We start from the raw sequence: 14072 nt of genomic DNA, 5'->3' as shown, positions 1-14072 counted from the left end.
CTCAGATCCTGGGTCCTTCATCAAACACTCCCATGACTCCCCACACCTATGCCTTGGGAACAACTCCTCCAGCAGACACTTGGGTAACTCTTTATTTGGCTCAAAGCTTTCATGACCATTATTTCTTTTTCTTTTCTTTCTTTCTTTTTTTTTTTTTTCTTGAGATAGAGTCTCGCGCTGTCACCCAGACTGGAGTGCAGGGGCTCGATCTCTGCTCACTGCAGCCTCTGCCTCCCAGGTTCAAGCGATTCTCTGCCTCAGTCTCCTGAGTAGCTGGGATTACAGGTGCCCGCCACCATGCCTGTCTAATTTTTGTATATTTAGTAGAGATGGGGTTTCATCATGTTGGCCAGGCTGGTCTCCAACTCCTCACCTGAAGTGATCCACCTGCCTCGGCTTCCCAAATTGCTGGGATTACAGGTGTGAGCCTCCCCGCCCGGCCCTCATGACAATTATTCCTTTTGCTGTCTCCACAAAAACCGTGGAAGAGTTAGGATGAGTATGATTTCCATTTTACAGATGAAGACAGGATGCATAAGAGAAGCTAGGCAAATTACATACCTAGTACAGGAGCAGGCACATTCGAGCTGCTGGGTACAAGTCACTTTGATGATGACAAGGATGATGATAATGATGCCTAACTCACATCATGTATCACTTTTGTTATCATCACATGCTGGACTAATGGTCTGCAAACGAACGCACGTTGTCTTAGCGCATCAACACTCATATTAATCTGCTCTGACTCATTTTCTCTTCTTGTGACACAGAAGCTAGAGTGAAATTTCCATAGAGAAGAGTCTGTTGACTTAATCGGGATCCTTGGCCTACTCCTTGGCTAGAGGAGGGTGGGACAATTTCATTAGCCAAGACTACAGGTGGTTGGGGGAGAAGGACTGCCCTAAAGGTAAATGGGGTGCTGTTAGTAAAAAAGGGACATGGAGGCACACAGGTATAGATGTGTTTATAAAAGGTAGATGTTCTGCACTGTTCAGTATGGTAGCCAGAAGTCATATGTGTCTATTTAAATTTGAATTTAATTAACATTAAATAGAATTAAAAGTTCAGTTCCTCCAATCACACTAGCCATATTTCAAGTACTCAGTAGCCATTATGGCTTGTGGATACTGTAATGAATAGTACAGATTATAGAACATGTCCATCATTGCAGAAATTTCTTTTTTTTTATTTTTTTGAGACGGAGGCTCACCCTGTTGCCTAGGCTGCAGTGCAGTGGTATGATCTCGGCTCATTACAACCCCTGCCGCTTGGGTTCAAATGATTCTCCTGCCTCAGCCTCCCCAGTAGCTGGGATTACAGGTGCTTGCCACTGCGCCCAGCTAATTTTTTGTAGTTTTTAGTACAGACAAGATTTTACCATATTGGCCAGGCTGGTCTTGAACTCCTGACCTCGTGATTCACCCACCTCGGCCTCCCAAAGTGCTGGGATTACAGGCGTGAGCCACCGTGCCTGGCCCATTGCAGAAATTTCTATTGGACAGTTCTGCTCTGTGATTCTTTCTTGGGACTAAACTCTTTCTTTTCTTCTTTTACCTCATAAATTATGAACATGAAAACAGCAAAAAGGTGAGTCAGAATCTTCATTCATTTACTCAATAAACATATACCGTCTACTCTGAATCATATGTGGTTGTAGGCACCAGGAATACCTGGGAGGGATCTTAGAGCACTTCTGGTCCAGTGGAGTTTACATTAGGATCACTCCAGGAGCTCTTAAAATTCTTGATACTCAGTCTGCACCCTGCAGAAATCCTGATGAAACTGGTTTGGAGTCGGGCTTGGTACCCATAGTTTAGAAAAGCTCTCCAGGTAATGCGAATGGTAGCTGGGCTTGGAACCACTGAAATCTAGTCTGACCAGTGAAACGATTTGCTTCAGGTCACTTGAAAACCTGAATCTGCATGGGTCTGACTTCCGCTGTGGGGTTCGCATGACAAAATCAGAGAGTTCTTCATGGACTTGGCATTTGTCTGAATTGACTGCTAATTTCTTAGAGAACAAGTCTGTTTTTCCCTAATCCAAACAGAATCCAATTCACTTCAAATACAGTGCCAAAAGGACCTCTGGCTTGGGATTCATTTTAAATCACTTCTTTCTCAAACTGTCCATTTTGTTTCTGGAACTAAATTATTCAGCCAGGTGAGTGAAAGTCTATAAAAACAGCTGCTCTTCACTAAGCACTGAGTGAGTGTAGGTCAGGTGCTTTACCTGCAGAGTTTCATTTAATCCCCAGGTCAATCTTGCAGGGTAGGTATTGCTGACATCAGTTTACAAGCAGGCAAATTGAGATTCAAAGCCATTAAGGATTGTAATTTGTTCAAGGTGGCACAGCTGAGATTATAATTTAAGAGTTCGTGTTCTTTCCCCTACACCACTCTGCAACTACCCCACAGCCGAGAGCGTGGGGCAGCTGGCAGATGGCAGCGTTCTGCTCTGGCTTCACATAGGAAAGAAAGCTTTGTGCTCATGAAGCTCCAGAGATGATCCGGACAATTGTTACCTGAGCTTAGTGACAGTACCAGGGGCCTGGAGGAAAGGGGGATTTGGGGATAAGACAGAAGAGCAGATTTGGAGTTGAGTTCTTTTAGTTGATGGCTATGCCTGGATTCCTTTTACTGAGGGATTTGGAAGAAGCAGCTAAGAGCAATGTGGCGCCTAAAGCAGTTAGCTCTAAGACACCTAGCAATGATGATGCATGCTTGATATAAGCATTATCTATTCTTGGCCTGGATTCCCGTGGGCTGGCAGAGTGTCTGTGTTGCCATGTATCTTTGCAATCTGATCCCTGCCTGATACTTCCTGGGCAGCCTGGCCTGGCCTCCAGGGGCTCGGAAGGGCCAGGACTCATTGTGTGCATTCCAAAGAATTCTGACAGAGAGATGTCACCCCTGCCATTCTCTGGGGGCTACCTTATACAGTAGTAGGAGATCCAGGCCTTGACAAGCAGCAAGGGCTGGTCTTAGAATGGATGAGGGCTTGTCTGCGTCGCATTCAGCAGGTCCATGTGGGAGCAAAGCCACGACTGGTGGGAGAAAGAGTGCAGAGTAGCACAGCTCGAAAAACCCTTCAAGATTTTCTTGTCTCTCATTTCACAGATAAAATACTGAGGCTCAGAGAAGTAACAGGATTTAGGATTACACAGCCAGCTGGTGGTAGGATTATACTTGAACTCAGGGCTCTCCTCATTCCTGACCCAGTCTGCCTTCCCTGATGTGTCCACTAGCAGGGAAGAAGCTGGTAGTAGGTGAGCCCTTGACAGCACTGCAGTGGCAAAAGGGGGAGAGAAGATCTTTCTTTTTTTTTTTTTTTTTTTTTGAGACGGAGTCTCGCTCTGTCGCCCAGGCTGGAGTGCAGTGGCCGGATCTCAGCTCACTGCAAGCTCCGCCTCCCGGGTTCACGCCATTCTCCTGCCTCAGCCTCCCGAGTAGCTGGGACTACAGGCGTCCGCCACATCGCCTGGCTAGTTTTTTGTATTTTTTTAGTAGAGATGGGGTTTCACCGTGTTAGCCAGGATGGTCTCGATCTCCTGACCTCGTGATCCACCCGTCTCGGCCTCCCAAAGTGCTGGGATTACAGGCTTGAGCCACCGCGCCCGGCCAAGATCTTTCTACATTAAGGGAGAGAGAAGGTCTTCCCACGTTTGTTTCAGGGTGTGGCCAAGCTGTGTGTGTCAGTGGGTGGTTGTGGATGGGGTGTGTATTTAGAAAAGCTCTTCAACCTGAAGGACCGGGTGATGGCCACTCTCTTTTCCAGGCAAATCACACTCATCCAGACTTATATCCCTCCCATTGTTAGAAAATATGGTGTTTCCCCCAACATTTTTCTCCATGCGCTGGCACTGCAGCAGGCGTTTGGAGAGTGGGGGAGCGATCGGTGATTGAGTCAGTCAGCCAGGAATGGCCAGGCTGTGGTAGTTGTTCTCAAACTGTGGTCAAGGTTCTGGGTGTCCCTGAAAGAATCAAAGTCTGATCTCAGCCTCCCTGTTCAATGGACAGGACCCAGGCTTGGAGACAGGGAGAAACAGAGGGAGTTCTGAGATGCAGGTGCATCCTGAAGACTAGATCAAAACCATTTACAAGATGCAAGTCTATAGGTCCATGAGGTGGGCTGGGTTTATTTCTTGAGGCTTGGTTCTCAGGGGAGACTTCACTTTAATTCGACAACAGTTTCTGAGTGCCTATACTATATGCATGGTGTAGCCTAAGTTGCTGCAGGAGATGCAGACATGTAAGACACTGCTATGGCCCCCTGAGGTTGTGTCGAAGATGACACATCCCAATAACTTTTTGAACCCTTACCATGTGCCAGGGGCTCTACATGTAGTATTTTATGTAATCCTTACCATAATCCTGCAAATGGGGATTCTATTGTCCATTTTGTAGATGAGGAAATGGCCTGAGAGAAGCTAAACAACTGTTCCTCTGTCATGGCCAGTGAGTGGCTGAGCACGTTCAGAAGCTGTGTCCCTTCTGTGGTACCAGGAGGCCACCAGCTAACCACAAGACCTGGCAGACTCAGGCCAAGGCTCCAGCCCAGGCTTCAGCAAGGTGTTTGAGGAGCACAGAGTGAGTGATTTGTTCTAATCTAGGCAACTGTCTTTGGCTTTAAGCACTGTTGATATTTAAAGCTGCACACTTCTTTGTTGTGGGCCCTGTCCTGTGCACTATAGGACGGCTAGTGGCATCCAGGCCCTGTGCCCACTAGATGCCAGTGGCAACCTTTCCCATTGTGACACTCACTCCCAGTTGGGAACCACTGGTTTTAGGTAAGAAAGGGTCTTCAACCTAGGCTTATAAAGATTTTGTAAACAAGGATTTTGGCAAACAAAAAAGGGAAGAAAACACTCATTTGTCTAGTGTTTTTCCATTTGACAAAGTGTGTCCACTTAGATTTTCCAATTTGATCTTCCCATTTGTCCTGTGGTTGAGTGCATCAACTTACAAAGCAAATTACAGCTACGTACGGTTGCCAGTGGGCTGCAATGCAGGCTGGGGGCTTCTCATCCATTGCAAGTTTCCTCAGTACCCAGCTCCTTTGTGGCCTTTGTGTTCAGCTTGTGTTTAATGCCTATTTTCTGTCCTTCATCTACTCTCCTTCCAGGGGGCTTTTTAGGGTATCTATTTTATCATCAACAGCTACCACCAGCTACAGACACTCACTTGGGGGTTGACTCTGTGTTAAGGGCTTTGCATAGCACCCCTAGAGGAAGGTGTCCTTATCATCCCCATTCTGGAGGAAATGAAGGTTAGGAGAGGGAAGAAACATGCTCAATTCACAACCCTGCTAAGTGGGGGAGGAAGCAGGACTTGAACCCAAACCTTGCTGAGCCTCCTCTCTTCACCACTGTGCTCTGCTACCTCCCAAGAATGCCCTTTCCCCATGGTGCTGCCCACGGGGCTCTATGTACCCCTGTGATGTGCTCACAGGAGAACACAGGCAGCAGGCAGCTCCAGCTGGCTTGGTGGGGGTGGGGTGAAGGGGGACAAGAGTGCCCTTCCTACCCATCAGTTGTGCTGGGAAAGGGAAGACAGTGTTTCTGGTGGATCCTCTCCCTGTTGAGGGGTGATTATCCAGCCTGCTTGGCATTCAGCAATCAGGGAAGGCTTCCCATGAACAGGGCAGAGCGCCCAGCCAGACTGCAAGACAAATGGGTGGCATATGTGCTCCAACCCAGTGCACAATGAGCTTGTGATTCTGCATCTGCCAGCAGTGAAATAATGCTCTATTACTGCAGGAGGAGAGAAGAAACGTAACATCTGAGGCTGGGTCCTGAGATTGTTTTTACCTCTGTCCTCATCCCTTCTCTCTGGGGTCATGGCCAGATGGTCCCTGTTTGGGAACATTAGTTATGAAGCTTGTGGGCGGTTTAGCTCCACAGGGTCAGACCTGCAGGTGCAAACAGGCCCTAGGTGAACCCCCTGAAGGAAACCTTGACAATCCTGTTTTATCCAGTTCACAGAACACTCTTGCTCACTCCCTTACTGCTGTGGGGAAGGACAGGGAACGAGTGATGGGACCACTGAGATAGTCCCTGGAGATGAGAGAGAAGAGTGGCCTGTTAATATCCATCACAGGCAGGCTGGGTTAGGGACAACAAAGATGGTCATGTTCCAGATTTTCTTGAGCTGGGACTAAAGTAACATCTTGTTAGTGTTTATGGGTTGGATAAAGCAGGGCTTCTCAAACCTGAGTGTGCCTCAGAAGAACCTGGGGGGCTCCTTACAGCACAGATGGCTGGGCCCTGCGCCGAGAGTTTCCTGCTCAGCAGATTTGAGCGAGGTCTGATAACTTGCATTTCTTTTTCTTTTCTTTTTTTTTTTTTTTTGAGACAGAGTCTTGCTCTTGTCACCCAGGCTGGAGTACAGTGGCACCATCTCAGCTCACTGCAGCCTCCGACTCCCGGATTCAAGCCATTCTCCTGCCTCAGCCTCCCGAGTGGCTGGGATTACAGGCACGCGCCACAACACCCAGCTGATTTTTGTATTTTTAGTAGAGATGGGGTGGGGTTTTACCATGTTGGTCAGACTGGTCTCGAACTCCTGACCTTGTTATTCGCCCGCCTCGGCCTCCCAAAGTGCTGGGATTACAGGCATGAGCCACTGTGCCTGACCGAGAAATTGCATTTCAAACAAGCTCCTGGGTGATGCTGCAGCCTGTCTGGGACTTCACTCTGAGAATTGCTATGTTAAAGTATAATTTTCAAAGAAGTAAAATTATGGCTGTCATACAAGTATAAAATGAACTTGTGTTGAAGATTTCATTCATTTAACTCCTTAATTAGTGAGGGAGCCAGAAAATGGTTAAATCCAGTTAAGAGTAAATTTAGGCCGGGTGTGGTGGCTGATGCCTGTAATCCCAGCACTTTGGGAGGCCAAGGTGGGTGGATCATGAGGTCAGGAGATCAAGACCATCCTGGCTAACACAGTGAAACCCCGTCTCTACTAAAAATACAAAAAATTAGCCAGGCATGATGGCGGTCACCTGTAGTCCCAACTACTCGGGAGGCTGAGGCAGGAGAATGGCGTGAACCCAGGAGGCGGAGCTTGCAGTGAGCCAAGATTGTGCCACTGCACTCCAGCCTGGGCGACAGAGCAAGACTCTGTCTCAAAAAAAAAAAAAAAAAAAAAGGCCGGGCACGGTGGCTCAAGCCTGTAATCCCAGCACTTTGGGAGGCCGAGACGGGCGGATCACGAGGTCAGGAGATCGAGACCATCCTGGCTAACATGGTGAAACCCCATCTCTACTAAAAATTACAAAAAACTAGCCGGGTGAGGTGGCGGGCGCCTGTAGTCCCAGCTACGCGGGAGGCTGAGGCAGGAGAATGGTGGGAACCCGGGAGGCGGAGCTTGCAGTGAGCTGAGATCCGGCCACTGCACCCCAGCCTGGGCGACAGAGCGAGACTCCGTCTCAAAAAAAAAAAAAAAAAAAGAGTAAATTTAAAGAGATGTATATGACCAGTAATGCTGAAGTTGCCAATGGACAAAAAACTGGTTCATATACTATAAATTGAAGTGGGGTTATCTTTTCTAAAACTCCATGTATCTCTATTAGACAAAATTCATTTGTATATCTATGGATAAGAATAATTTGTATTATTGTCAGTTTTTCTATAACTAAACTTCTGTCTTTATAGGGTTATAAAATAGCCTAGTCAATAGAAAGACAACCATAAATGACGATCCTTATGGAGTCAGATAATCCTTGGAGAACTGCTAAATCATTTGGAGGACTTGGGTTGCTGGTTCCTACCCCCAGGGTTATTGCTACATGGATGAAGATGAGATCCAAGAAACTTAATGGAATGATGTGGGGGCGAATAACAGCAAAATCTTTCTCCTTTTTGTGTTTTATACATCATCTTAATGTCCCGAGGACTTCATTCTTGGCCATTTTCTTCTTCAGACTGGTGGAAAGAGGAAGGAAATGAGAACCCGGTGCTGTCTGGGACAGGCAGGGCTTGGCAGGTAGAGGAGGGTGAAAGCGAGGCTGGGCTCAGACAAGGGGTGTGAGTCACCATTCAAACTCGGAGGCAGCTAAAGTGAGAGCGTCCCATTGTCAGCAACCATTCCCGGGAAGAAACCAGGTCTCGCCTTCATCTGTTCTGCAGTTGGGGATTCCTGTGAAGATAGGAGGGAGGCAGAGAACCTCAGTAGGGTCTTAGCCCACATGAGTGCTGGTCAAGGGATGGGAGAATTTTCAGTGGCAGTTTCTGGCCGAGCGCAGTGGCTCACACTTGTAATCCCAGCACTTTGAGAGGCTGAGGCAGGCAGATCACCTGAGGTCAGGAGTTTGAGACCAGCCTGGCCAACATGGTGAAACCCCGTCTCCTACTAAAAATACAAAAATTAGCCAGGTATGGTGGTGCATGCTTGTAATCCCAGCTACTCGGGAGGCTGAGGCAGGAGAATCACTTGAACCTGGGTGGTGGAGGTTACAGTGAGCCAAGATGGTGCCATTGCACTCCAGGCTGGGCGACAAGAGCCAAACTGCATCTCAAAACAAAAACAAAAACAGAAGTTCATAGATTGAATAAGTCTTTGTATCAAGTCTGTAGGTTTTGATTGAATCATGTGGTTTTTGATATATATATATTTTTTTCCATGAGGCCATCTAGTGGCTGTTGGGTAAAAGTCAGACGGAGATTTTTCTTTTCTTTTCTTTTTTTTTTTTTGAGATGGAGTCTCACTTTGTTGCCCACGCAGGAGTGCAGTGGTGTGATCTTGGCTTACTGCAACCTCTGGATGCCCCGCAAGAGTGTGTAGACTGCTGCAGGCCTGAGGACTGGCCTGCCCATCACAGCCACTGCCAACACCAGCAAGACTGCTTAGAGGCCAGAAGTTTGTCATGTCAGTGCTACGCCATCATCCACATCATGCCCAGTGACCAGATAAAAGGACCCACTGTCTCACCTGGCCCACTGCTGCTGCTACTGGCATCTGAGCAAATCACCTGAAGGCCCAAGAATTGGCCTACCTGGATCCATTTACAGCAGTGGCAGCATACGCCTAAGGATAGGCATGCGTGGCCCACCATTGCTACCACTGGGGCCCAAGGAGAGGCCCATCTGGGGTCTCCATTTCCAGCAAACTTCACCATAGCCTCCACTAACAACTGAACCATAAGTGACTGAGGAAATTATAGACACCACTGATGCTGTTAATAGCCAAAAGAAAAATAAACTATGGAGAATATACTACTGCATGTATCCAGAATCAAAGCCACAATGTCCTACCCAAGGAACACATCTTTAGGAAAAAGACCTTCCCTACAAAAACAAATTCAAAAAATTTGAAAAAGTGATTGTTACACCAGATATGCAGATATCAACATAAGGACCTGAGATACATTTAAAAAGTAAGGAAATATGACACCTTTAAAGGAATACAATAGTTCTCCAGTAACAAATTCCAATCAAAAAGAAATTTATGAAATCCTAGGCCAGGGGCCGTGGCTCATGCCTAAGATGCCAGCACTTTGGGAGGTTGAGGTGGGCAGATTGCTTGAGCTCAAGAGTTCGAGACTAGCCTGGGCAACATGATGAAGCCTTGTCTCTACAAAAAAATTAGCAGAGTGTGGTGGTGCACACCTGTGGTCCCAGTTACTTGAAAGGCTGAGACAGGAGTATTGCTGGAGCCTGGGAGGCAGAGGTTTCTGTTAGCCAAGATCATGCTACTGCACTTCAGCCTGGGTAATAGAGCAAGACTCTGTCTCAAAGAAGAAAAATAAATAAATTTATGAAATCCTGGAAAAAGAATTCAAACTAATGATATTAAAGAAGCTGAGTTGGCCGGGCGCGGTGGCTCAAGCCTGTAATCCCAGCACTTTGGGAGGCCGAGACGGGCGGATCACGAGGTCAGGAGTTCGAGACCATCCTGGCTAACACGGTAAAACCCCGTCTCTACTAAAAAATACAAAAAACTAGCCGGGCGAGGTGGTGGGCGCCTGTAGTCCCAGCTACTCGGGAGGCTGAGGCAGGAGAATGGCGTAAAAACCCGGGAGGCGGAGCTTGCAATGAGCTGAGATCCGGCCACTGCACTCCAGCCTGGGCGACACAGCGAGACTCCGTCTCAAAAAAAAAAAAAAAAAAAAAAAGAAGCTGAGTGAAATAAAAGATAATTCTGAAAAGCATTCAAAGAAATCAGAAAACCAGTTCAGGATATGAATGAGAAATTTGCCAAAGAGACATCAAAAAAAGAGCCAAACAGAAATTCTGGAACTAAAGAATTCATTAAATAAAATACAAAATACATCAGAAACCTTCAACAATCCATTAGCTTAAGCAGAAGAAAGAATTTCAGAACCTGAAGATAGGTCTTTTGTAATAAGCCAGACAAAAATTTAAAAAAAAAATAAAAAAGAATGAACAAAGCATGCATGACATATGGGACACCATAAAGTGATCAAATATTTAAATTTTCAGTGTCCCAGAAGGTAAAGAGAAAATGAAAGGGATAGAAAACCTATTTAACAAAACAATACCTGAAAACTTCTCAAGTATAGCAAGATATTTAGATATCCAGACACAGGAAACTCAGACATCCCCAAAGAGATAAAATGCAACAAGTTCTTCTCTGTGGCACATTACAATCAACGTGTCAGAACTCAAAGACAAGGAGAGAGTTCTAAAACCAGCAAGAGGAAAGCTTTCTAGTCACTTATAAGAGAAACCTCATCAGACTAACAACAAATTTCTTAGAAGAAACCTGATAGGCCAAGAGAGAATAGGATAATACATCGAAAGTTCATAAAAGAAAAAAAAAATTTGAATGAATGAAAAGTTATCCTTCATGAACCAAGGAGAAATAAAGTCTTTCCCAGACAAGCAAAATCTGAGGGAATTAATCATCACTAGATTGACCCTACAAGAAATGAAATGCTTGAGGGAGTCCTACACCTGGAAGTGAAATGATAGGTATCATCATGATTAAGACACATGAAAGTATGAAACCTACTGGTAAAGCAAGCATACCAATGAAGGAGAAAAATGACTAAAATATTACTACTATGGAAAACTACTGAACCACAATAATAAACGAGAGAGAAAAAAAGGCACAAAGGATATACAACTACCAGAAATCAATTAATAAGTGACAAGAGCTGGGCGTGGTGGCTCATGCCTGTAATCCCAGCACTTTGAAAGGGCGAGGCAGGTGGATCATGAGGTCAGGAGTTCATGACTAGCCTGACCAATATGATGAAACCCTGTCTCTACTAAAAATACAAAAATTAGCCGGACATGGTGGGTGGCGTGTGTCTGTAGTCCCAGCTACTCAGGAGGCTGAGGCAGGAGATTCGCTTGAATCCGGGAGGTAGTGGTTGCAGTAAGCCAAGATGGCACCACTGCACTCCAGCCTGGGCGACAGAGTGAGACTCCGTCTCAAAAAAAAAAAAAAAAAAATTAAAAAAAAAAAAAAGTGACAAGAATGAGCCCTCACATATCAAGAATAATCTTGAAAGTAAATGGCTCAAACTTTCTTTTTTTTTTTTTTTTTTTTTGAGACGGGGTCTTGCTCTGTCACCCAGGCTGGAGTGCAGTGGCCGGATCTCAGCTCACTGCAAGCTCCGCCTCCTGGGTTCACGCCATTCTCCTGCCTCAGCCTCCCGAGTAGCCCGCCACTTCGCCCGGCTAGTTTTTTGTATTTTTTAGTAGAGACGGGGTTTCACCGGGTTAGCCAGGATGGTCTCGATCTCCTGACCTTGTGATCCACCCGTCTCAGCCTCCCAAAGTGCTGGGATTACAGGCTTGAGCCACCGCGCCCGGCGCAAACTTATTTTTTATTTTTCTTTTTAGAGACTGGGTCTCATTATGTTGGCCAGGCTAATCTCAAACTCCTGGCCTCAGGTGATACTACCTTTTTTTTTGAGAGAGAGAGTCTCACTGTCACCAAGGCTGGAATGTGGAGTGCAGTGGCATGATCTCAGCTCACTGCAACCCACCTTCCAGGTTCAAGTGATTCTCCTGCCTCAGCCTCCTGAGTAGCTGAGATTACAGGCCTGTGACACCACGCCTGGCTAATTTTTGTATTTTTAGTAGAGACGGGGTTTCGTCTTGTTGACCAGGCTGGTCTCAAACTCCTGGCCTTAGATGATCCGCCTGCCTCAGCCTCCCAAAGTGCCAGGATTACAGGCAGGAGCTACCAGGCCTGGTCTCAAGTGATACTTCTGCCTCAGCCTCCCAAAGTACTGGAATTACAGGCACGAGCCACCATACCCNCGGGCGCGGTGGCTCAAGCCTGTAATCCCAGCACTTTGGGAGGCCGAGACGGGCGGATCACGAGGTCAGGAGATCGAGACCATCCTGGGTAACACGATGAAACCCCGTCTCTACTAAAAAATACAAAAAAAAACTAGCCGGGCGAGGTGGCGGGCGCCTGTAGTCCCAGCTACTCAGGAGGCTGAGGCGGGAGAATGGCGTGAACCCGGGAGGCAGAGCTTGCAGTGAGCTGAGATCCGGCCACTGCACTCCAGCCTGGGGGACACAGCGAGACTCCACCTCAAAAAAAAAAAATAATAATAATAATATGAACAACTGTAAACTAAAAACTGAAAAACCTAGAGGAAATGGATAAATTCCTATATACATACAACATACTAAGATTGAATAAGGAAGATACAGAAAACCTGAACAGACCAATAATGAGTAATGAGATTGAATCAGTAATAAAAATCTCCTATCCAGAACTGGATGGCTTCACTGTCAAATTCCACCAAACTTTCAAAGAACTAAGAGTAACTAAAAATTGAAGAAGAGGGGATTCTCCTTCACTTATTCTATGAGGCCAGCATTAACCTGATACCAATACCAGATAAAGACACAACAAAAAAAGAAATCTATAGGCTAATGTTCCTAATGAATGTAGATGTAAAATTACTCAACAAAATACCAGCAAATCGAATCTAACAGCATATCAAAAAGATAATACACTATGACCAAATGGGATTTATCCTAAGGATGCAAGGATGGTTCAACATACTCAAATGAATAAACCTGATACATCATATCAACAGAATGAAGGACAAAGCCATATAAGCATCTCAGTAGATGCAGAAAAAGCATTTGATAAAATTCTTTATGATAAAAACTCTAAACAAATTAGGCATAGAAGAAACATACCTCAGTGTAATAAAGGCATATATGACAAGCCCATAGCTAACATCGTACTGAATCTAGAAAAGCTGAAAGCCTTTCCTCTAAGAACTGGAACAAGACAAGGATGCCCATTTTTACCACTCTTAATCAACATAGTACTGGAAGTCCTAGTCAGATCAATCAAGCAAGAGAAAGAAATAAAATTTTCCAAATTGGAAAATAGGAAGTCAAATTGTCCCTCCTTGCAGATATAATCTTATTCTAGAAAAACCTAAAGACTCCACTAAAACACTCTTAGAGCTGATAAATTCAGTTAAGTCACAAGATGCAATATTGACATACAAAAATCAGTAGCATTTTTATATACAAATAATGAACCAGCTGAGAAAGAAACCAAGAAGGAAATACCATTTATAATAGCTACAAAAAAGTAAAATACCTAGGAATAAATTTAACCAAGGCAGGGAAAGACCTCTCTAAGAAAAACCATAAAACATTGATGAAAGAAATTGATGAGGACACAAAGAAATGGAAAGACATCCCATGCTGATGGATCAGAAGAACAAATATTATTGAAATGATCATACTGCCCAAAGCAATCTACAGATTCAAAGCAATCTCTGTCAAAATACCAATGCTATTGTTCACAGAAATAGAAAAAGCAACTAAAATTTGTATGGAACCAAAAAAGAGCTAAAATAGCCAAAGTGATTCTGAGCAAAAAAGTACAAAGCTGGAGGTATTACATTATCTGACCTCAAAATATGTTACAAGTCTGTAGTAACCAAAACAGCATGGTACTGGTATAAAAACAGACACATAGACTGAAGGAACAGAATAGAGAACCCAGAAATAAATTCACATATTTATAGCCAACTGATTTTCAGCAAAAGTGCCAGGAACATACATTGGGTAAAGGACACCCTTTTCAATAAATGGTCCTGGGAAAATTGGATATTCA

The sequence above is a fragment of the Theropithecus gelada genome, chromosome 7b, assembly GCF_003255815.1.
Source record: "Theropithecus gelada isolate Dixy chromosome 7b, Tgel_1.0, whole genome shotgun sequence".
NCBI lineage: Eukaryota > Metazoa > Chordata > Mammalia > Primates > Cercopithecidae > Theropithecus > Theropithecus gelada.
Note: the sequence above shows the minus strand (reverse complement) of the source record.